This window comes from Vipera berus (assembly GCF_964194415.1).
Source record: "Vipera berus genome assembly, chromosome: 1".
Lineage (NCBI taxonomy): Eukaryota > Metazoa > Chordata > Lepidosauria > Squamata > Viperidae > Vipera > Vipera berus.
Genome location: NC_138202.1, coordinates 2,000,952 through 2,018,823, shown reverse-complemented (window position 1 = coordinate 2,018,823; position 17,872 = coordinate 2,000,952). Strand labels below are relative to the sequence as shown.

General features: G+C 47.3%; 2 protein-coding genes across 2 annotated transcripts in view; both read right to left on the bottom strand.

Moving 5' to 3' along the window:
• Nucleotides 1-5,750, bottom strand: part of NRTN (neurturin) — a 58,229-nt gene extending 52,479 nt beyond the window's left edge. The window contains exon 1 of the mRNA XM_081314483.1: nucleotides 5,738-5,750. The gene's annotated coding sequence lies outside the window, so the exon portion shown is untranslated. The remainder of the gene's footprint in view (nucleotides 1-5,737) is intronic.
• Nucleotides 1-17,872, bottom strand: part of LOC308677033 (nicotinamide riboside kinase 2-like) — an 828,951-nt gene that overhangs the window by 199,049 nt on the left and 612,030 nt on the right. The window lies entirely within an intron of this gene.

Below are 17,872 nucleotides of genomic sequence, written 5' to 3'. Positions count from 1 at the left end.
GCTTCCCCGTGGTCCCATGATGTACATTCAGACCCTTGGCAACTGACTCACATTTACGACGGTTGCGGTATGCCGGGAGTCAAGTGATCCCAGGAGATCTTAGTTGGAGTCCTGCCTTAGGCATAAAGCCAGCCGGGGGGAGATCTTGGGCCAGCCACTCTCTCTCAGCCCTAGGAAGGAGGCAATGGCAAGCCACTTCTGAAAAACCTTGCCAAGGAAACTACAGGGACTTACCCAGGCAATATCCAGGGTTCAAAAACTGACTCAAAGACATCCCAAAGGTGCCTTTTTTTCAGGAGGCAACTGGACTTTCTTGTTTTACCTTGAAGACGTTTCTCTTCTCATCCCAGAAGCTTCTTCAGCTCTGACTGGATGGTGGGGAGTGGACAGATTTATACTCCTTGCAGACAGCTGGTCATTTGCATCCTTTTAGAGAGTCGTTGAGGCCACTTGGAGGCTTATCTCTGTGTCCTCAGGGTCACCTGAGGGGTGCAAATGGGCGTGGAGCCTTCTGGGAGCTGCCGAAAGGACTGCATTGTAGACTGGAGATGGATGACGTCTCGTGTCCCTCCCCATCTGTTGAGAGAGAGTTGTTCAGTTTTGACCTTGATGGCCTCCTTGACCCCAAAATGTGGACAGAGAGGACCGCAGGTTTGAAAGAGGGGACAAAGAGGCCGTCTGAACAGCCCTCCCTCAACAGAGGGGGAGGGATACGAGACATCATCCATCTCCAGTCCACAACACATTCCTTTTGGCAGTTCCAAGGAGGCTCCACACACCCCTTTGCGCCACTCAGCTGACCCCGAGGACACAGGTAAGCCTCCAGGTGGTCTCAGCGACTCTCAGAGAGAATACTAATGAGCAGATGACTGCAAGGAGTGTAAATCCTTCCCTTCCCCACCATCCAGTGGGGAGCTGAAGAAGCTTCTTGGAGGAGAAGCGAAACATCTTCAAATAAAAGGCTTTTTATTGGGTATTGTTGTAGATTGTGATGTTAAAGAAACCAATTTGATGTTGAATATGATAACAGCAGCATGGTTACTGGTGGGACAATATTGGAAGAAGGATAGTTTGCCTACTATAGAAGAATGGGTGTTTAAAGTTTCGAATCTTGCAGAAATGTCTAAGATTTCTGCTTATTTGAAAGATCATTCACAGGAAAGATATATTTCAGTTTGGAGGAGATGGATAAATTATATTCAGAACAAATATGGGACTAAAAAGTTCCATTTAGCTTATGAGTAGATTTTAGTGGGATATTGTTATTGGTACTTTGTTTGTAGTTATGTTAAAGGGTAGTTAAAGCACATTATGAATTTGGTTAATTGTATATTATGCATAATTTTTATTTAGAATATGATTATTGTAACTATAATCCTATATTTAGCTCTGGGAAGTGGGGGGGGAAGTGAGCGGGTTTGGGGTGGGAGGGATTTGGGGATATATTGTAAAATTTTGTTTTTGTAAAACTCTTTAATAAAAAAATAATAATAAATAAAAGGCTCCACACCCACTTGCACCACTCAGGTGACCCTGAGGACACAGACAAACCTCCAAGGGGCCTCAACAACTCTGTAAAAGGAGGCAAATGACCGGCTGTCTGCAAGGAGTATAAATCCTTCCCTTCCCCACCATCCAATCAGAGCTGAAAAAGCTTCATGGATGAGAAGCGAAATGTCTTCCAAGAAAAGCAAGAAAGCCCAGTTGTCTTCTGAAAAAAAAGCACCTTTGGGGACATCCGTGACCTGGATGACAGAGAATCTCCACAGACATGGCTCATTATGCAAACATTTTCCTAAGCCATGAAAGAAAAGGCCATGCCATCACCCTAAGGTGCCTAGAACATTCATGATCAGTGGCAGTCTACCACAGACGACAGAGTGCCGTTTATTTTCTCACAATCTCAACATCTCTGCTTGGCCTCCCATTGAAAAACAGACACTGGGCTGGGCTAGGACACCAGTACAGTTTGAACTGGGCTGGGGGGGGGAGGTTGGAGAGCCCACCCTTTTCCTGAGGGTGACTGTCTTGAAGGTGTGTGTGTGTGTGTGTGTGTGTGCAAGAGCAGAAGTATTAGGACCACTTTGTAAAACGTTAGTGAGGCCACACCTGGAATTCCGTGTCCAGTTTTGGTCACCAGGTTACAAAAAAAGATGTTGAGACTTTGGAAAAAGTGCAGAGAAGAGCAACTAGGATGATTATAAGACCCGGAGACCAAAACATACGAAGAACGGCTGCGGGACCTGGGTCTGGCTAGTCTAGAGAAAAGAAGAAATAGGGGTGACAGGATAGCAGCGTTCCAGTATCTGGGGGGCTGCCCCAAAGAAGAGGAGGGGGTCAACTTATTCTCCGAAGTACCAGAAGGCAAGACAAGAAACAATGGATGTCTCAAATGGTATAGGTTCTCCTGCTTGAACAGGGGGCTGGAGTAGAAGACCTCCAAGGTCCCTTCCGGCTCCATGCTATTCTATTCTATTCTATTCTATTCTATTCTATTCTATTCTATTCTATTCTCTATTATTCTATTCTTTATGGTATTCTACTATTCTATTCTATTCTTAAAAAGGTAAAGGTAAAGGTAAAGATTCCCCCGCACATGCGTGCTAGTCGTTTCCGACTCTAGGGGCCGGTGCTCATCTCCGTTTCAAAGCCGAAGAGCCAGCGCTTGTCCGAGGACATCTCCGTGGTCATGTGGCCGGCATGACTAGACGCCAAAGGCACACGGAACGCTGTTACCTTCCCACCGTGGTGGTCCCTATTTTCCTACTTGCATTTTTACGTGCTATCGAACTGCTAGGTTGGCAGAAGCTGGGACGAGTAACAGGCGCTCACTCTGTTACGCGGCACTCGGGATTTGACCCGCCAAACTGCCGACCTTCTGATCGACAAGCTCAGCGTCCTATTCTCTCTTCTCTTCTCTTCTATTACATTACATTCTGCTCTCTTCTTTGGAAACAGCCCTCCGTTGAGCGTGGCCCCGTGGCTTCACGGTGCAATCAGCGTCCTCAAACAAGGAGCACCGAGACTCCCGCATAGTCCCACCTGTTAAATACAGTACATGTAGTCCTCGCCTTATGACCTTAATTGAGCCACAAGCTACGGTCATAAATCATGATGGTCATTATGTGGGTCACCACATGACAGTGGCTGATCTTACGAGCATTTTGGGTGACGTCCTTTAAACGGACACTGTGGTCACTGAGCAAAACCATTGTTCGCTACGGCACCTTTTCTGCCTGAAACCAAAAGGAAATTGGTTTTCGATCGAAACCTCGTCTATCATGTGACTCAGGGAATGGACATAAACCCCCAAACTTGGTCACATCACCATGGTGGGGACCCAACCATCAGTACTTTGAATCCAGGGGGTAAGTGGCTTTTTTGAGGTCTGTCCTAACTTTGTAAGTCAAGGACTGGCAGTTATGCTATTTTCACTGGAATCCTTGCTTGGATGGACAACATCCGTGGGGCTGTTTATTTCTCTCTCTCTTTCACATTTTCTTTCTTTATTAATCCATGATACAAAATGCAAACATAGAAAACAGTAGGAAAACAGGGGAATGAAAAGGGGAGGGGAAAATGTAGGAAGTAGAGGAGGAAAAAGAAAGAAAAGACATTAACTTCCATCTCCCTTTGGTGCAGCAGAATAAAATAACGGCGTCAAAGCTCAACTTTTTACTTTTCCATAATAGCATGAACTAGCCAACAAACCTATCGATAAATCGCTAAAACCCAAAATCAAAGTTTCATATTTTTTTTGTTCCACCTGAAGCACAAGCTCCAGAAGCGGTTTCCAAGTAGAAACAAAAGTAATTGTATTTTTTTTCCCCCACGAATCAAAGCAGTCAATTTAGCCATCTCTGCTAACTCCATCAAATTTTGCAGCCGTGGTGGGATTCGAAGTAATCTTGCTGCCGTCCACGTATGTAACATCAGAGTTCCCCAAAATACATCCCCAAGTCTTTTTTCCATTAGACCCAAAAGAAGAGTCTTTATCTTTGTGTTCACTTTGAGAATCTTCTGCATTAAGATCTGGATCCTACCCCATTATTTCCTCGCTTTATCGCATGTCCACCATAAGGGATAAACGGTCCCTGCTTTAGACCATTATGGCAGCAAAAGACCCAGAGGCTCCTTTTTGTAACTTTGCAACCCATCCCTGTTCCCACACACACACACAAAATTGTTTTGAGCCCCACAGCACTTGCCTGCTGCTTCACCCCCCCCCCTCAGTTTCCCCAAACAATACCCTGGCGGCCATCAGGTTCCTCTTCATGCATAAATGAAATTCCTTTGTCCCTGCTTGTTTGAATTAGCTCCTTCCGTGATTCCATTTTAATTTGGAATGCCAGTTGTTGCCTCTCAGGAGGTCAGGGCCCGCCACATCTGGCAAGGAAGGGAAAGGAGAGGGGTGCGACAGCCCCAGCCCCACTGCCTTCTCCAACCTGGTGCCCTCTTTCACATCACGGTCACATGCAGGCTGCCCAACGTTTAGCCTGGGATTTTACTCCCCTTGCCTCTGCTTTAAACTTTTATGTTAAGTTTTTTATGTTTTTAACATTAGTACACTGTGAGGGAGGTGGGCGGTTTCTGAATTTGATAAATAAATGACAGATTAGACAGACAGACAAGGTAGATGATTGGAGACAGAGACAGACAGAGACAGACAGACGTGGGACAGAGAGAGAGAAATGAGAGAGAGAGAGAGAGAGAGAGAGAGAGAGAGAGAGAGAGAGAGAGAGAGAGAGAGAGAGGGAGGGAGGGAGGGAGGGATGATAGATAGATAGATAGATAGATAGATAGATAGATAGATAGATAGATAGATAGATAGATAGATAGATAGATAGATAGATAGATAGATAGATAGATACCGGTAGGTGATAGATAGATAGATAGATAGATAGATAGATAGATAGATAGATAGATAGATAGATAGATAGATAGATAGATAGATAGATAGATAGATGATAGATAGATAGATAGATAGATAGATAGATAGATAGATAGATAGATGATAGATAGATAGATAGATAAATAGATAGATAGATAGATAGAGAGATAGATAGAGAGAGAGAGAGAGACAGACAGACAGACAGATAGATAGATAGAAAGAAAGAAAGAAAGAAAGAAAGATACTGGTAGATGATAGATAGATAGATAGATAGATAGATAGATAGATAGATAGATAGATAGATAGATAGATGATAGATAGATAGATAGATAGATAGATAGATAGATAGATAGATAGATAGATAGATAGATAGATAGATAGATACCGGTAGATGATAGATAGATAGATAGATAGATAGATGATAGATAGATAGATAGATAGATAGATAGATAGATAGATAGATAGATAGATAGATAGATAGATAGATAAATGGATGGATGGATGGATGGATGGATGGATGGATAGATAGATAGATAGATAGATAGGTGGGTAGAGAGAGAAAGAGAATTTCTTTTTTTCACTCCTAGAAAAATGCTCCTGTCAGAGGTACAACTTTCCTCTCAGCTTCCATTGATAAGCCAAAAAGCCAAACAGGTGTGCGAGATATCGGAAAGGCTGGATGTCCGTTAACAACCAAGCTTACACAACATCATCATCATCATCTCTTGGGGGGGCGGTGTCAACGCCCTTCCTGACCCCTGCCTCCAAATCAGCCCAGGTTTTCCAGCCTGCATCGCCCTCTTAGGATCCCCTTGCAGCCGCTCTCCACCACCTCCACCACCTTACCTGGGTCGAGGTGCAGAATTGCACTTTTGGGGAGACGAGCAAGTGCACGGGCTGAGCAATCCAGGCGTTGAAGGATTTCCTGGGAAGGAAGCAGAAGAAACCATTCACACCGGCATCCCTCTCCAATTAATGTACTTTATTTAGATCCCTTAACCAGGAGCCAGCTGTGTGCAGCAGCAGCCAAAAAAGCCAACACAATCCTGGGTTGCATAAACAGAGGCGTAGAATCAAGATCACGCAAAGTATTTGTATCACTTTATAAAACCCTAGTGAGGCCACACCTGGAATACTGCAGCCAATTTTGGTCACCATATCACAAAAAAGATGTTGAGAGTTTAGAAAAAGTGCAGAGAAGAGCAACTAAGATGATCAAAGGAGACTGGAGACTAAAACATACGAAGAACGGCTGCGGGATTTGGGTTTGGCCAGTCTAGAGAAAAGAAGAAATAGGGGGGACAGGATAGCAGCATTCAGGTATCTGAGCGGCTGCCACAAAGAAGAGGAGGGGGCACATTGTTCACCAAAGCACCAGAGGGAAGGATGAGAAACAACGGTTGGAAAGTGATCAAAGAGAGAAGCAAACCTGGAATTAAGGAGAAACTTCCTGACAGTGAGGAGATTTTTAAGAAGAGGCTAGACAGTCACTTGTCTAAGAGGGTATAGGTTCTCCTGCTTGAGCAGGGGGCTGGACTAGATGACCTCCAACGTCCTATTCTACTCTACTCTACTCTACTCTACTCTACTCTACTCTACTCTACTCTATTCTATTCTATTCTATTCCATTCCATTCCATTCCATTCCATTCCATTCCATTCCATTCCATTCCATTCCATTCTATTCTATTCGTAGCTGGCTGACAGGCCGTACTCAGCGTGTGGTCCTCAATGAAACTGCATCTACATGGAGGGATGTGTGTAGTGGGGTGCCCCAGGGCTCCGTTCTGGGTCTGGTGCTCTTCAACATCTTCATCAACAATTTGGATGAGGGGATAGATGGGGAACTCATCAAATTTGCAGACGACACCAAGCTGGCAGGAATAGCCAATACTCCAGAAGATAGTCTTAAGATACAGGAGGATCTGGACAGACTCGAACACTGGGCACTATCTAACCAAATGAAATTCAGTGGTGAAAAAAGCAAGGTTCTACATTTAGGCAGGAAAAATCAAATGCACAGGTATAGCATAGGTGGTACGATGCTCAATAGTAGTAACTGTGAGAGGGATCTCGGAGTCCTAGTGGACAATCACTTCAATATGAGCCAGAAGTGTGCTGCAGCTGCCAAAAAAGCCAACACAGTGCTAGGCTGCATTAACAGAGGGATAGAATCAAGATCAAGTGAAGTACTAATACCACTTTACAATGCCTTGGTAAGGCCACACCTGGAATACTGCATCCAGTTTTGGTCACCACGATGTTAAAAAGATGTTGAGACTCTGGAAAGAGTACAGAGAAGAGCAACAAAGATGTTTGGGGGACTGGAGGCTAAAACATACAAAGAACGGTTGCTGGAATTGGGTATGTGTAATTTAAGGAACAGAAGGGTGAGGGGTGACATGATAGCAGTGTTCCAATATCTCAGGGGCTGCCCCAAAGAAGAGGGAGTCAAGCTATTCTCCAAAGCACCTGGAAGCAGGACAAGAAGCAAAGGATGGAAACTAATCAAGGAGAGAAGCAACCTAGAACTAAGGAGAAACTTCTTGACAGTCAGAACAATTAACCAGTGGAACAACCTGCCTCCAGAAGTGGTGAATGCTCCAACACTGGAAGTTTTTAAGAAGAGACTGGACAGACATTTGTCTGAAATGGTATAGGGTTTCCTGCCTGAGCAGAGGGTTGGACTAGATGACCTCCAAGGTCCCTTCCAACTTGTTGTTGTTGTTGTTGTTGTTGTTGTTGTTGTTATTATTATTATTATTATTATTATTATTATTATTATTATTATTATTATTATTATTATTATTATTATTATTATTATTATTATTATTATTATTATTCCATTCTCTATTCCATTCTGTTCCATTCCATTCCATTCTATTCTATTCTACTCTGTCATTCTATTACTCAAACATGCCCTAAAGGAAGAAAGTCTCTGTCTCAAAGCTGGGGGGAACCAATTTCAAGACCCCACAGCCTTGGAGACCCCATCGGAGGGCTCAGCCAATTGCCACCCCTGGGCCTGGCCAACATCATGAGGCTTCTCTTGCAGTGAGAATCTCCAGAAAGATTAGGAAACACACACTTAGAAATACCTGCATCCAGTTTTGGTCACCACATTACAGAAAAGATGTTGAGACTCTGGAAAGGGCAGAGAAGAGTGACAAAGAGGATCAGGGAACTGAAGGCTAAAACACAGTGAAGAACAGTTGCAGGGATTGGGTATGTCTGTTGTTGTTGTTGTTAGCTGCGAAGTCGTGTCCGACCCATTGCGACCCTATGGACAATATTCCTCCAGGCCTTCCTGTCCTCTACCATCTCCTGGAGTCCATTTAAGCTCACACCTACTGCTTCAGTGACTCCATCCAGCCAACTCATTCTCTGTCGTCCCCTTCTTCTCTTGCCCTCAACCTTTCCCAGCATGAGGCTCTTCTCCAGTGAGTCCTTCCTTCTCATTAGGTGGCCAAAGGATTTGAGTTTCCGCTTCAGGATCTGGCCTTCTAAGGAGCAGTCAGGGTTGATCTCCTCTAGGACTGACCGGTTTGAACGCCTCGCAGTCCAAGGGACTCGCAGGAGTCTTCTCCAGCACCAGAGTCCAAAGGCCTCCATTCTTTGGCGCTCAGCCTTTCTTACGGTCCAACTTTCACTGCCATACATTGCAACTGGGAAGACCATAGCCTTGACTATGAGCACTTTTGTTGACAGGGTGATGTCTCTGCTTTTTAGTGTGCTGTCTAGATTTGCCATAGCTTTCCTCCCCAGGAGCAAGCGTCTTTTAATTTCTTGGCTGCCGTCCCCGTCTGTGGTGATCTTGGAGCCCATGGGTATGTCTAGTTTAATGAAAAGGAGGATTAGGGGAGACATGATAATAGCAGTGTTCCAGCATTGAGGGGCTACCGCAAAGAAGAGGGGGGGGGTCAACTAATTTTCTAAAGCACCAGAAGACAAGAGAAGAAACAACGGATGGAAACTAATCAAGGAGAAAAGCAACCTGGAATTAAGGAGAAATTAAGGACAATTAACCAGTGGAACAGCTTGCCACCAGAGGTTTTGAGTGCTCCATCACTGGAGACTTTTAAGAAGAGACTGGACAGCCACTTAATGCCTCCTTAAGTAACACCAGCTGCCTGCAATTAGTGCAGGTTCGAGTCCCACCAGGCTCAAGGTTGACTCAGCCTTCCATCCTTCCGAGGTAGGTAAAATGAGGACCCAGATTGTTGGGGGGGCAATAAAAGCTGACTTTGTAATAATGCCGCTGGGGGGGGGGCGAAAGCCCTAATAAGCAGGCATATACATAGAATGAAGGCTACTGCTAAGCTTGTAAGCCGCCCTGAGTCTTCGGAGAAGGGCGGGATATAAATGGAATTAAAATAAAATAAAAAAATAAAAAAAAGTAATGGTCTAGCGTCCCCTGCTTGAGCAGGGCGTTGGACTGGAAGACCTCCAAGGTCCCTTCCAACTCTTGTTATTCTGTGAGATTTAATGTCATTGCCTTGCAAAACGTCATCTTTGGCGCATCATCTCCAGCTCTGCAAAAGAGGCCCAGGGGCACATTCAGAGGCCCAGGGTAATTCATTTGAGATTCCCCCACAGAGGGCTTCACTGCTGGTGCGCCAGGGGGAAAGCCAGAACTATGCAAAACCAGGAGGGGAGCCCATTTCCCCCCATTTGCATAATAGGCTCCATCCGGCTTCCTTGGCACTGTGTTCCTTTGGCATGCTAATTCACAGCCAGGCCCATGTCCCAACCTTCTCATGACTCTGGAGAGGGCTGATGGGCTATGGCAGGGGTGTCAAACTCAATTTCATTGAGGGCCACATCAGCATTGCGGTTGCCCTCAGGGGGCCGGGTGGGTATGGCCTGGGTGGGCGTGGCCTACTGGGTGGCCTACTGGGTGGGCGTGGGTGGGCGTGGCCTACTGGGTGGGCGTGGCTAGAGTGCGTATGGCCTACATCATTGGCATCAAGGGTACCTATGGGGGCCTGGGCAGGAGTGGGACAGATCTGAGGGTCTCTGGGCCAGGGCCAAGGCAGTGGGGGCCGTTCCCTCACTGTTTCCAGGATGGCTTCACAGGCCGCATGAAACCACTTTGCGGGCCGGATCCGGCCCCCGAGCCTTGTGTTTGACATGTCTGGGCTATGGCATACCCTTAGAATAGAGAATACAGAATAACAGAGTTGGAAGGGACCGTGGAGGTCTTCTAGTCCAACCCACTGCTCAAGCAGGAGACCCTATACCCGTGGTGGTGAACCTATGGCACGGGTGCCACAAGGGGCACGCAGAGCCCTCTCTGTGGGCACGCATGCCGTCGCCCCAGTCCTAGGCCTTCAGCTGGGTTTTATAAAACCTTTTCGCTTTAGGCTTCCGCCGCCGTGTGCAAAAAAAGAAAAAAAAAGGTTCAATTTTAAGTTCTCGCGGGGGCGGGGAAAGATCTCGCAACATTGGAATTGATTGATTGAACTTTTTAGTCCCACCCAGTCTGCAGCTACCACTGCGGCCACGCCCACCCAATTGGCCACGCCCACCAGGCACCTGATGATATATAAGTTGGTTTTGGGTTGCAGTTTGGGCACTCGGTCTCTAAAAGGTTCGCCATCACTGTCCTATACCATTCCAGACAAATGTCTGTCCAGTCTCTTCTTAAAAACTTCCAGTGTTGGAGCATTCACCACTTCTGGAGGCAGGTTGTTCCACTGGTTAATTGTTCTAACTGTCAGGAAGTTTCTCCTTAGTTCTAGGTTGCTTCTCTCCTTGATAAATTTCCATCCCTTGCTTCTTTTTCCTGCCTTCAGGTGCTTTGGAGAATAGCTTGACTCCCTCTTCTTTGTGGGCAGCCCCTGAGATACTGGAACACGGCTATCGCTTGAAAGAAAACCGGGAAGCCTGCGTTTGCGGAGTCTGTCTGGAAAGGACAAAGAGTGTTTTACTCACAGAGAATTTGCACGTGCAAACACCTGTATCCACTGTAGGAGAACTGAGGACAGTAACAAAGAGTTAGACGTTCGGCGTAGCTGAGCTAGAAGTTAGGAATAGGGAAGGTCTGGAGCAAATCGGATGTGTGTTAGGCAACTCCTGGAGCGTCCATTAGCCAAGGCTTATGAATAGGGACGGGTAGAAACCAACAGAACAAATCGGTTACTAAAATATTGATTAGACGATATTTCTCACACAGTAGTGGCCAAAATTGTGGATACCTTTTTGGGAAAAGTGTATTTTTGAGGTTTGATGGCTAATAACACCACTTTTTTTGGGGGGAGCAGTACCATAAAATTAGATATCAATGGAAAGATAATTTAATCAATGATGTAATGCAGCAAAGTTTCTTCATTGATCTGTACTGTATTTCTGTGAAAGTAAAGGTAAAGGTAAAAGTTCCCCTGCACACGCGTGCTAGTCGTTTCCGACTCTAGGGGCCGGTGCTCATCTCCGTTTCAAAGCCGAAGAGCCAGAGTTTGTCCGAGGACGTCTCCGTGGTCATGTGGCCGGCATGACTAGACGCCAAAGGCGCACGGAACGCTGTTACCTTCCCACCGTAGTGGTCCCTATTTTTCTACTTGCATTTTTACGTGCTTTCGAACTGCTAGGTTGGCAGAAGCTGGGACGAGTAACAGGCGCTCACTCTGCTATGTGGCACTCGGGATTTGACCCGCTAAACTGCCGATCTTCTGATCGACAAGCTCAGCGTCCTAACCCACTGAGCCACCGCGTCCCTTTTATTCTGTGAAAAGTGATAGCCATATCACCAGAAAAAGGAAGCACACCTTGCTTAAAGTTGATATCCGGTAGCTTTCCTTCATCTGATTGTAGCCAACGAGCATGAGTGTTTAGAGAGCCAATCAGGTGTCATCTTCTTTTGGCAAGGAGCCAATCAGATCCCAGTAGGATTCAGTTATTGATCTCCTGTACTGAAGCTGAGAGCAGGAAATTTGTCAGTGAGTTCTGGGATCGTTATCGAGTTGGTTGGGGTTTTTTTATTTATTTTATTTTACTTTATTTTAATCCCATTTATATCCCGCCCTTCTCCGAAGACTCAGGGCGGCTTACAATCTAAGCACAAATCAAATGTGCTTAGCAATAGCCTTCATTCTATGTATATGCCTGCTTATTAGGGCTTTCGCCCCCCCCCCAAGCGGCATTATTACAAAGTCAGCTTAATTGCCCCCAACAATCTGGGTCCTCATTTTACCTACCTCGGAAGGATGGAAGGCTGAGTCAACCTTGAGCCTGGTGGGACTCGAACCTGCACTAATTGCAGGCAGCTGGTGTTACTTAAGGAGGCGTTAGCCCACTGCTCCACCAAGGCTCTTTTGTGTGTGTTCTTCCATTTAGTGAGGTTGTAAAACGTAATAACGTGCAAAGAGTTGACCGGTTGCCCAGAAAGTGATGCAAAATAGTATTATTAAGTGAACAAGGCTACAGTTGTAAAGAAATTAGAAGAAAAACGGGTGGAAACTTAACCAAAGGTGGCATTCCAACTGTATGCTTTTCCCAAAAGGTCTGCAAAATTTTGGCCACTGCTGTATATCCCGCCTCGCCCCGCCGTCCACTTTAGTGAAATTGTATAAAGCTTTCTTAATCCTTTGTTCTGGGTCCTGGCATTTTGCTGGCCGGGACCCCTTTTGCTGAAGCGCTTCAATAAAAGGAAACAAAACCGTCATTCCTGCTCTTCTTCATCGGCTTCGGCCCCAGGCTCAGACCCGAATTGGGGACCCCAAGCCCTCCTCCGAACCTCAATGACAGGGCTGGGTTTTGGACTACAACTCCCTCAATCCCCTGCTGCTGGCCCAACGGGTTGGAGTCAAACATTTGCAGGACGAACCACAATTGTGGGTTGGTTGATTCTCAAACCCAAAGAACCGCCTGCCTCTCTGGTTCCTCTCTTCCAGAATCCTGCTTCAAACTGGTAAAATGCTTGGCTGCATCAACAGAGGGACAGAATCGAGACCACGTGGAGGGCTAATACCACTTTACAAGGCCTTGGTAAGGCCACACTTGGAATACGGCATCCGGTTTTGGTCACCACAGTGTAAAAAAGATGTTGAGACTCTAGAAAGATCACAGAGAAGAGCAACAAAGATGATCAGGGGACTGGAGGCCAAAACATATAAAGAACAGTTGCTGGAATTGGGGGTGTTTAATGAAGAGAAGGACGAGGGGGGACATGATAGCAGGGTTCCAGTATCTCAGGGGCTGCCCCAAGGAAGTGGGAGTCAAGCTATTCTTCAAAGCAGCTGAGGGCAGGAAAAGAAGCAATGGATGGAAACTAAGCAAAGAGAGAAGCAACCTGGAACTAAGGAGAAATTTCCTGACAGTTAGAACAATTAACCAGTGGAACCGCCTGCCTCCAGAAGCGGTGAATGCTCCAACACTGGAAGTTTTCAAGAAGAGATTGGACAACCATTTGTCTGGAATGGTAAAAGGGTTTCCAGGTTGGACTAGAACAAGGCTTTTCAACCAGTGGTACGGGTACCACCTGTGGTACATTGGCACCTGGCAGGCGGTACACGACCATCCTAGAAAAGTGGTAGCGGGGGAGGGGAATGAGCTGAACCGGTGGCAGCACCGCACAAGCCTGAGCGAGAGACGGCTGGAGCTGCAGGGCTGTCGGGGCTCAGCAGAAGCACCAGGCTCAGCACCAGGATCCAGGTGGAGCTCAGCGCCGATCAGCTGGAATGTTGCAGCATCTCCAGGGTCTTGTGATTTACATTCCGATGCTTGGCAACTGATTCCTATTTATGATGGTCACAGTGTCCCAGGGTCATGTGATTTTAATTTAATTTTAATTTAATAATATTTATATACCGCCCTTCTCCCTGAGGACTCAGGGCGGTTCACAGGGCAAAAGTCAAATACAAAGTACAAACATTAAAAAAAGATTAAATAATTGCCCAAGTTAAAACAATTAATACCATAATAAAACCCCAAAAATAAAATTAAAAATACAAAAAAATAAAAACCCCACCAATCCCCATCAGGCTAGGCCGGCTTGTACAAACAAAAACGTCTTGAGATCGCGACGAAAGGAGCGAAGATCGGGCGCCATCCGGAGCTCTACCGGCAACTGATTCCACAGCTCCGGAGCGCCCACAGAGAAGGATCTCCCCCTGGGCGCCACCAATCGACATTCTCTGATCGGTGGCACCCTGAGGAGGCCCTCTCTGTGGGAACGCACAGGGCGCAGGGAGCTTGATGCCGGCAGCAGATGTTCCCTAAGGTACTCCGGCCCCATGCCATGGAGGGCTTTGAACACCATTACCAGTACCTTGAATCTCACCCGGAAGGCAACTGGCAACCAATGCAGCTCACGGAGCAAAGGTGTAACGTGGGAGTATCGGGAGACTCCCAGCACAACTCTCGCGGCTGCATTCTGTACCAGTTGGAGCTTCCGGGTGGTCCTCAAGGGCAGCCCCATGTAGAGAGCGTTGCAGTAGTCCAGACGAGAGGCCACGAGCGCATGAGTGACCGTGCATAAATCATCCCGGCTAAGATAGGGCCGCAACTGGCGCACCAGGCGAACCTGGGCGAAAGCCCCCCTAGTCACAGCTCCTATATGGTCTTCCAAGGTGAGCCGTGAATCTAGGAGGACTCCCAAGTTGCGAGCCCTATCTACGGGGGGTAATAGTTCACCCCCCATAGCAAGAGGTGGAATGTCCGAATAGACCCGGGATGAAGGTATGCAAAGCCACTCAGTCTTGTCGGGGTTGAGTTGAAGTCTGTTCCTCCCCATCCAGACCCGAACCGCCTCCAGGCAACGGGACATCACGTCGAGGGCATCACTGGGGTGGCTTGGGGTCGAAAAGAAAAGTTGGGTATCATCCGCGTACTGATGATACCCAACTCCAAAACCACAAATGATCTCACCCAGCGGTTTCATGTAGATGTTGAACAGGAGAGGCGAGAGGACCGACCCCTGAGGAACTCCACAAACGAGAGACCTCGCGGTCGACCTCTGCCCTCCTGCCAACACCGACTGCGAACGTCCCTGGAGATAGGAGGAGAACCACTGTAAAACTGTGCCTCCCACTCCCAGTCCCCTGAGACGCCGCAGCAAGATACCATGGTCGATGGTATCGAAAGCCGCCGAGAGGTCTAATAGGACTAGAACAGAGGAATATCCCCTGTCCCGAGCCCTCCAGAGATCATTCACCAGCGCGACCAATGCCGTCTCCGTGCTGTGCCCGGGCCTGAAACCCGATTGGTACGGGTCTAGATAATCCGCTTCATCCAGGACCAGAGGGAGCTGATGCGCCACCACACTCTCAACAACCTTCGCAAGAAAGCGAAGGTTGGAGACAGGACGAAAGTTGTTCAATACAGCTGGGTCCAAGGCAGGCTTCTTGAGGAGAGGCCTCACCACCGCCTCTTTCAAGACGGCGGGGAAGCTACCCTCACCCAAAGAAGCCGATATAACTGCCTGGAACCAGCTGCGTGTCCTCTCCCGGGCTGCATAGACCAGCCAGGAAGGGCACGGGTCCAGTAAACATGTGGTGGTGCTCAGCCTCCCCATGATCCTGTCCACTTCCTCCGGAGTCACAGAATCAAACTCATCCCAGGTAGTATCGACAAGACCGCCCGTGTCCTGATCGCCAGACTCTGCCCAGTCAGAGTCCAGACCGGTCCGAATCCAAGCGATTTTGTCCGACAGATGCTGGTTAAACTCCTCGGCACGACCCTGCAAGGGATCCTCCCTCACCTCCTGATTTAGGAGGGAGCGAGTCACCCTGAACAGGGCGGCCGGGCGATTATCTGCGGACGCGATAAGGGTGGCGAAGTGGTTAGACCTCGCCTCCCTTATCGCAGCGAGATAAGACCTAATGTAGGCTCTTAGTCGCAATCGGTCGGATTCGGATCGGCTGGACCTCCAACCGCTCTCTAGGCCCCGTCTCCGACGCTTCATCTCCCGGAGCTCCGCAGAGAACCATGGAGCTCGACGGGATCTGCACCGGGTCAGGGGCCGCAGGGGTACAACTCGGTCAAGAGCCTCAGTGGCCGTCCTTTCCCAGGCTTCCACTAAGGCATCTGCCGAGCTGTGAGCAAGGGAGGCAGGTGGGGACCCCAGCGCCGCCTGGAACCTCTGGGGATCCATTAAGCGTCTGGGGCGGTACCATTTAATGATGTGACCAAAACCTGCTGCAACCACCCAGAAGAGGGGGGGGAGAATAAAAACCAAACACCCCCCCCATCCCTGCTGCCAATCCTCAACAGAAACGCTGACAACAATGAAAACCTCGGACAGGAGGAAGAGCGCCACCGGGCAGGCAGGCAGGTGTCTTCCTCGGCTGTGGCTTGGGGGGGGCGCTTTTTTCAGTGCCATTGTAACTTTGAACAGTCAGTAAGCGAACTGTTGTAAGTTGAGGACTACCTGTACTTCATCACTTTTTTCTTTTTTTGGTCATCACGTTTTTAACACCTTGCTAGGCGACTGGTGGTCCTCGGATGTTGCCATATCCTAAAAGTGGAACATTGGGTGAAAAGGTTGAAAAGCCCTGGATTAGGGGACTGCCAAGTCCCTTCCAACGCTTCTGTTATTCTGTTATCCCTTTGTTATCCTCTTGTGGGGCAGAGATCGATCCAGACAGACCTCCAGACCTTAGCTGAGGCTAAGCCAGCAGGATTGGATCGGTGACATTCATCCAGATGCCTGCTCTTCCCCTTATTTCATTTCCCCCTGGTCCTCCTTGCAGTTCAGAACTGCCCGATCCAGGAGGATAATGCACATTCGGGTCCTCGGTGGGAACAACGGTGTGCAAAACAGACACACACACCATTTTTATTTTTATTTTTATTTTTTTTGAGCAAAGCTTTTGGCATGCCAAAGAGCCCGCCAACTTTTTGCAAGACACTTTGAACTGTAATGCAGTAAAAGTTTATATGATACACAGACACATACCAGCAGCGCCCAACAGCCATCGAGAAGGAGCGAGCAGTTGGTGATATTTACAGCCAAAGCCCCATCCATCAGAGAGGGAAACACACACACAGAGAGAGAGAGAGAGAGAAAGAGAGAGAGGAGAGAGAGAAAGAGAGGAAGAGAAAGAGGGAGAGGAGAAAGAGGGGGAATGAAAGAGAGGAGCGAGAAAGAGAGAAAAGGAATGAAAGACAGGAAAGAGAAAGAGTAAGACAGAGAGAGACACAGAGAGAGGAGAGAGAGAAAGAGAGAAAAGGAATGAAAGAGAGAGAGAAAGAGAGAGAGGGTGGGAGAAAAAGAAAGAGAGAAAGAAAGAAAAAGAATGAGAGAAAGAGAGGAGAGAGAGAAAGGGAGAGAGAATGAAAGAGAGAGGGAGAGAAACAGAAACAGAAAGAACGAGAAAGAGGAGAGAGAGAGGGTGGGAGAGAAAGAGAAAGAGAGAGAGAAAGAAAGAAAAAGAGAAAGAGAGAAGAGAGAAAGGGAGAGAAAGAATGAAAGAGAGAAAGAGAGAAACAGAAAGAACAAGAAAGAGAGAGAGGAGAGAGAAAAAGAGAGGAAGAGAAAGAGAGAGAGGAGAAAGAGGGAGAATGAAAGAGAGAGGAGCGAGAAAGAGAAAAGGAATGAAAGACAGGAAAGAGAAAGAGTAAGACAGAGAGAGACACAGAGAGAGGAGAGAGAGAAAGAGAGAAAGAGAGAAAAGGAATGAAAGAGAGAGGAGAGAGAAAGAGAGAGGGTGGGAGAGAAAGAGAAAGAGAGAGAAAGAAAGAAAAAGAATGAGAGAAAGAGAGGAGAGAGAGAAAGGGAGAGAGAATGAGAGAGGGAGAGAAAGAGAAACAGAAAGAACGAGAAAGAGAGGAGAGAGAGAGGGTGGGAGAGAAAGAGAAAGAGAGAGAGAAAGAAAGAAAAAGAAAGAGAAAGAGAGAAGAGAAAGGGAGAGAAAGAATGAAAGAGAGAGAGAGAGAAACAGAAAGAATGAGAAAGAGAGGAGAGAGAGAGGGTGGGAGAGAAAGAGAAAGAGAGAGAAAGAAAAAGAATGAGAGAAAGAGAAAAGAGAGAGAGAAAGGGAGAGAA